Below are 6,463 nucleotides of genomic sequence, written 5' to 3'. Positions count from 1 at the left end.
AAATGTGTATTCTATAATTATCTATATGTATTTTTGTAATGAAGTATATATTTAAAACTGGTGTGAATGAGGTTTCATTATTTTATCAGCCTTTTTGAGTTTGAAGTATTATGACAACTATTCACAGATATATTCACAGATTATACAGAACGCAAGATTCCAAGAGGCAGGGCTGCACCATGGGGCCCACTGACCCTGGAAGTGGAGCTGCACCATGGGGCCCACTGACCCTGGAAGTGGACCTGCACCATGGGGCCCACTGACCCTGGAAGTGGACCTGCACCATGGGGCCCACTGACCCTGGAAGTGGAGTTGCACCATGGATTTCCACATGAGCTATGAGAAGCCTTACAGAACATATTCTGAATTTCAAAATGTACACGACATGGTGCTGTCTAATGAATATAAATATATTTCTAGAATATAATGAAATACATAAAATAGTACAAATTAATGAAAATTTATTTTGCTGTTATGTTGTTAGTTTGTCAGGCATCAAAAGATATTTGAAATATGGATTCTGATACTTTGACGATTTCTCTAAATCTTTATTTCTCTAATCCACCATTAGATGTCAGTGCTGTGCTAAAGAATGCATTGCTTTCAAAGTTACTTGTATCATATTTCATATTCCCCAGACATGGATTTATTCTCTATTACACTAATAGCACTTCTAGAGCAAACTTGACAAATAACCCCAGGTTTTAAGGGGTCCATTTCAGTTGTCTAGTAGTCTCAGCCTTAGACGTCACGCCCACGGACCGTTGGCTGAACATCTGATGCATAATTTATATATATATATATATATATATACACAGTGGTGGTCAGAATTAATGGCACCCCTGGTAAATATGATCAAAAATGGTTGTAAAAAATAAACCTGCATTGTTTATCCTTTTGATCTTTCATTCAAAAAATTCGCAAAAAAATCTAACCTTTCATTGAAGTAAAGAATTGAAATTGGGGGGTAAATCACATTATGAAATAACTGTTTTTCTCCAAAGCACGTCGGCCACAATTATTGGCACCCCTAGAATTTTTTATGAGTAAAATATCTCTGAAGTATATTCTCATTAATATTTACCTTTATTTAGCACACCAGGGTGACTAGGAACATGAAATTGTCCAGCTATGACTTCTTGTTTCACAGGAGTTTAAATATGACGAATACACAAAGGCCAAATTCCCTTAATCATCCATCACAATGAGTAAAACCAAAGAATATAGTTCTGATGTGCAGCAAAAGATTATTGAGCATCACAAAATAGAAAGTGGCTGTAAGAAAATAGCTAAAGAATTGAAAATCCCCATTTTGACCATCAGGGCAATAATTAAGAAGTTCCAATCAACTAAAGATGTTACGAATCTGCCAGGAAGTGGACGTGTGTCTATATTGTCTTAATGCACAGTGAGGAGGAAAGTTTGAGTGGCCAAAGACTCTCCAAGGATCACAGATGGAGAATTGCAGAGATTACTTGAGTCTTGGGGTCAGAAAGCCTAAAAGAATTTATCAAACAACCCCTACATCCCCACATGTTGTTTGGGAGGGTTTCAAGAAAAATCCTCCTCGCTCCTCCAAAAATAAACTCCAGCATATTCAGTTGTCAGACACGACTGGAACTTCAAAAGGGACCGGATTCTATGGTCAGATTAAACAAAAAAAGGGCTTTTTGGCAGCAAACCCACCAGATGTGTTTGGTGCAAACAGGGATGAAGAGTACCCCATGCCTACGGTTAAATATACTGCTGGATCTTATATGTTGTGGGCCTATTTATTTGCTGGAGGTCCTGGACATCTTGTTCAGATACATGGTATTATGGATTCTAGCAAATACAAACAGATAAAAAATCAAAACCTGTCTTCCTCTGCTAGAAATCTTATAATGGGCCGTGGTTGGATCTTCCATCAGGACAACGGTCCAAAACAAACATCAAAATCAACACAAAAATGTGTAACTGAGCACAAAATGAAGCTTCTGCCATAACCGTCCCAGTTCCCTGACCTGAAGAGTGGAGTGAACTGAAGAGAAGAAGCACCAACATGAACTTGTGAATCTGAAGGATCTGGAGAGATTCTGTTTCAACCCAGTCTCAGATGTGTTATCTTGGCAAAAGGAGATTGCAAAAAGTATTTAATAACAGGGTGCCAATAATTATGGCCAGCGTGTTTTGGAGAAAAACATTTATTTTATAATGTGATTTACTCCCCACTTTCAATTCTTTTACTTCAATGAAAGGTTTGATTTTTGCTCATTGATGTGCTCAGATTATTTTTGAATAATTAATTATAATTATATATATATAAATATGAGGTTTGTTTTTGGATAGCCAGTAAAGTTTTCTAAACGGAAATAGAACATTAGTTTTTGGTTTGTAGAATGTATATTCCACATATTCGAACTTATGGTAACGTGCCCCTAGAACAACATTCCAACATTCCCAGAACATCATTCTATGTATGGATGCCCATAATCATCATTATACAAACCATATCTTGTTTTTATTTATTGTTTAATTATTCAAAAATAATATCCATTAGTGAACATTCTGTATACGTTATTTCTAGGTTATTTAATAATAACTATCTAGCAGCGTTATGGGAATGTTATTTTATGGTTGCAAAATAATGACCTAAAAATTACCATTAGAGAATGTTATATTGGGTTATTTAAAAATAATCTCCCTGCAACGTTGGTTGCAAAAACTAAAACCTAAAAAGAACGTTCCTAGAACATTATTATTTGGTTCTCAAAAAAAAACCCCACTTTTTTGAGAAACGCTCAATGCACGCTTAATCTCGATAAAGCTGTTTTATTTCCAAATATGCAGCTCTCTAACTGTTCATTGTAAAGCACTATTGTGAAGGGTCATTTCATTATGGTTGTTGTATAGCACTGTGCTGGGTTTTTTTTCAAGTATACCATGTCTATTAATAGGGTATAGGCAGCTGCATTAACATTGAGATCCTTTCTATCTAAATTGGTTAGATCTCTTAAGCCTATAGTAGTGAATGTTTTATGAGCAAGCAGAACTCTCATTCTGTTAGTTTAGTGTGAGGTCACTGTGATCTAAAATGTCTCTAATATTGGTCAGTTATATCACAAACATCTTGTAGAAGGTCATATTTTATTTCCATCAACAAAGTATTTCAAAAATGTTTCAAACAAAGTTTCCTTGTTTATTTTGAATTCTTTTCAGTCTGGATGCATTCAGATTCTGGTATTGGTTTGGTGTCTCCTTTTCACTTCTTAACCTCTATTTATTTTTCCCCTTGAAAATACTTGACACATCCTGAAACACAGAGAGCAATATGTCAATGCAATTAGTTTGATTACTGGTGTGATTAAAGCCAGGTGATTCCACACCTCAGCTGGCAAGATGGCTAGTTCACATGTACAGGTACCTGGCAAGGTAACACAAGGTCAGGCCACAGTGCATATTTGCATTATAATATCATATGATCAGTGTCCCAGTATAACAATTCCATGCTGAGTCCAGAACACAACTGTACAGCACAAACAGTTTGCTAACAAATCCTGCAGTATCCACGTTTTTCCAGTGTTTAGAAACAGGAAGTATAACAGGATATTTATGGATGTTTTTAATTTTAGTCGATGTTCAGACATCAGGACAAGTAGTACAACCTAAGCTAATATCTGGAGAAGTTTGTTTTGTCTGTCGTTAAAGTGAAAATGTGTAAAACTAAATCAAAATGATATTTTCTCCTGGTTAAGAATACCATATTTTATTTATGTAAGTACATTTAGGATGTGGTGTGTTTATGGTAAATTATACAGTTTTGTCTAATCAATTATGTTTCTTACCTTATTTTTTACATTTATTTCTACCAACAGATAATATAAGAACAAGACATGTTGCAGTTAACCTATGATCATGCTTAATGATGGAATTTATGGATTACATTCCATTCCCTAAATTATAAACTACACTTATTTGTTGGTCTGATAAATCAATACTCAGTCAATACTGAGATATAGTCATGGTCGGCAGGCTTTCAGTTTAATCAATATATTAGAGGGGCCTATACGCAGGTGTAAGCTTTGTCTCTTGGAGTTTTCTTCTGTTTCAGGGGCTGATTGGTTAATTGAATCCATGGTATTTTGATTTGTTAGATATTACTCCAAGCACAAAACCAGTTATACCTAGATTCAGACTGGATTGATTAGACTAGCCATCTTCTTTTTTTCTATAGCTTTTGCAAAACAATGCTTGTATTACTTTAAAGTACACTAAAAAGGGAGTGTGTCTCAACTAGCCATGTGACTTGTCACACTCATGCTGGTAAAGTTTCTTAATTAGAAGGTGCCACTGACACCTGCTTTGCTGTCCTGGAGGTGTTGGTGTGAATGTGTGTGTTTGGTTGGGAAGGACAATTTGCAAAGACATCTGTGCAGCTGAATGTGAATACACTCCTTACTTCATAGGTCTTATCTTCATCCCTTTCTCTTTCGCTGCAGGCATTTTCAGGCATCTTGCAACTCAATATCATGAGAAGACATAACTATTTTACGAGGTGGCGATTTGATCTTTAGAGAAAACCTTTTTAGAAAAAAGTAAACAAGAAGGTCCACATCAAATCCCTAAACCTAGCCATCTGTGGAGAGTCAGTAGATTGTAGGAAAACGATATTACATTGATTTAGACAAAATACTGTAGAATTTTACTATCACCCATTTATAGGTTATCTTATCGGATATAAAATGAAGATAACTATGTAACCTTAAATTTGCTAGTTCATTATTTTGTTTTATTTTATTTCACTATTTGTAAATTGATTATTTTATTTGGGGGGACATATGTTAAACAATAATAATCTATTTAAGAAAAAAAAAAAATCATAATTTTTTTTGTCTTACTCAAAGTTTTATATATATTTGTGTAAAGGTTATATTGTGCCCCTGCCCCTTTAAGGCAGAGTGCGCTGGGAAAAGAAAAAAGGAGAAAAGAGAAGTGAGTTGAGTTAGGCGGCTGTTCATGCTGTTCATGCTGTTATGCCGATGCTTCTGATTAAAGAAGAAACGTTAATTATCACCATTGTAACCTGAAGGGGATGGATTTTGGAATCCATTGCTGCTTAAATGTATATGTAATGATGAGTGATTATAATCAAGGTATTAATCAATATTTTTCCTTCTGAATATCACATGAGTTGAATGACTTCTCTAGGCTTGTGAGATTTTACTTTGTTATAGAAGTTAGCAGTGTGATTACTGAAATGTTCTTTTCATGAATTCTCTAATGTCTGTATTTGATATATATGCAGTAACAGTGCTTGCTTATTTAGCCCGGCTTCCAGAAATGAAATACGGAAAGATGTTTTGTTTGAGAAAGGTCTTTAACGTGTCAATACATACATCTGTTTTTCTAGGGTACCTTGACGACTATAAGTCACAGGGGTCAATGAAGTCTATAGTTTAAAGGACCATTTCTCAGTTAAAGCCTTACATTCTAGTTAGACTAAAGTGTCCTATCCTTAAGAGAAATAACGTATTATCTTGATGTTTTGAGAAAACTCGGTAACACTTTATTTTACATATGTTACTTGTACTTACCATAGTAATAACAGTAAATTATGCATAATTACATGCAACTAACCCTCAAACAAATCCTAATCCTACCCTAACCCTATAGTAATTAATTATGTAGTTAATTAATATTACTCAGTATTTAAATATATAATTCCACTGTAACAATGACACCTTAAAATAAAGTGTAACTGAAAACTCTCCTGTTAATAGTTAAAGCCTGGCCAAATCCAATCTTGAGGATGCTGTGTGTAGGTGTGTGTGTGTGTTAGTCTTCTTGGTTACAGCTTAAGGAACCACTGGCATTATTAGAGAGCGACTGAGTTGTTGTTCTGGACATGCTGGCGCCCAGCAACCCAAATCTGAGAACTGGAAGGTCACGACGTGCCTAACTTCAGGGTCCGAGTGTCAGCTGCATATAATCGATGGAGATATGCTTCAGTCTATCAGTATATGTGTGGAAAATTACTATGTTTATCTATTTCTCAGCCAATCAGAAACTGCAACCTGAAGCAAGGACGTAGCTTAAACCTTGGTGTAGGGTATAACTGCTGTAATCTTTATAACTGTAAGCGGGGCTATATCTTTATAGTCTTGAAGCTGACTTCTGCTGATGAAACTGCAAACTATCTTCAGTAAAACTCTGTAAAAATTCTGACTCCTGACCCATCTGGTCCTTGGGTCCTAAACTGTTACCCCCTAACAAACCCATTTTATTTATGCTACCCACGGTGAAGAGACTGGAGTAATCGCTGATACGGCACCAAGAAATAAGGGTCACAACTATATGGCCAGAATTTTTATATTGTTGCATCCCTAGTTAACTCTGTCCAAGAAGTTGTGTGTCTAAAGTCTCCCCCTTTAAGTTATACCGCCACTATAGCCATCAAGATTAATATTTGGGGAGTTTAAATGTT

This window comes from Rutilus rutilus (genome assembly GCF_951802725.1).
Source record: "Rutilus rutilus genome assembly, chromosome: 24".
Classification (NCBI taxonomy): Eukaryota; Metazoa; Chordata; class Actinopteri; order Cypriniformes; family Leuciscidae; genus Rutilus; species Rutilus rutilus.
The sequence above is the reverse complement of the archived record's forward strand: the minus strand, read 5'-3'. Positions refer to the sequence as shown.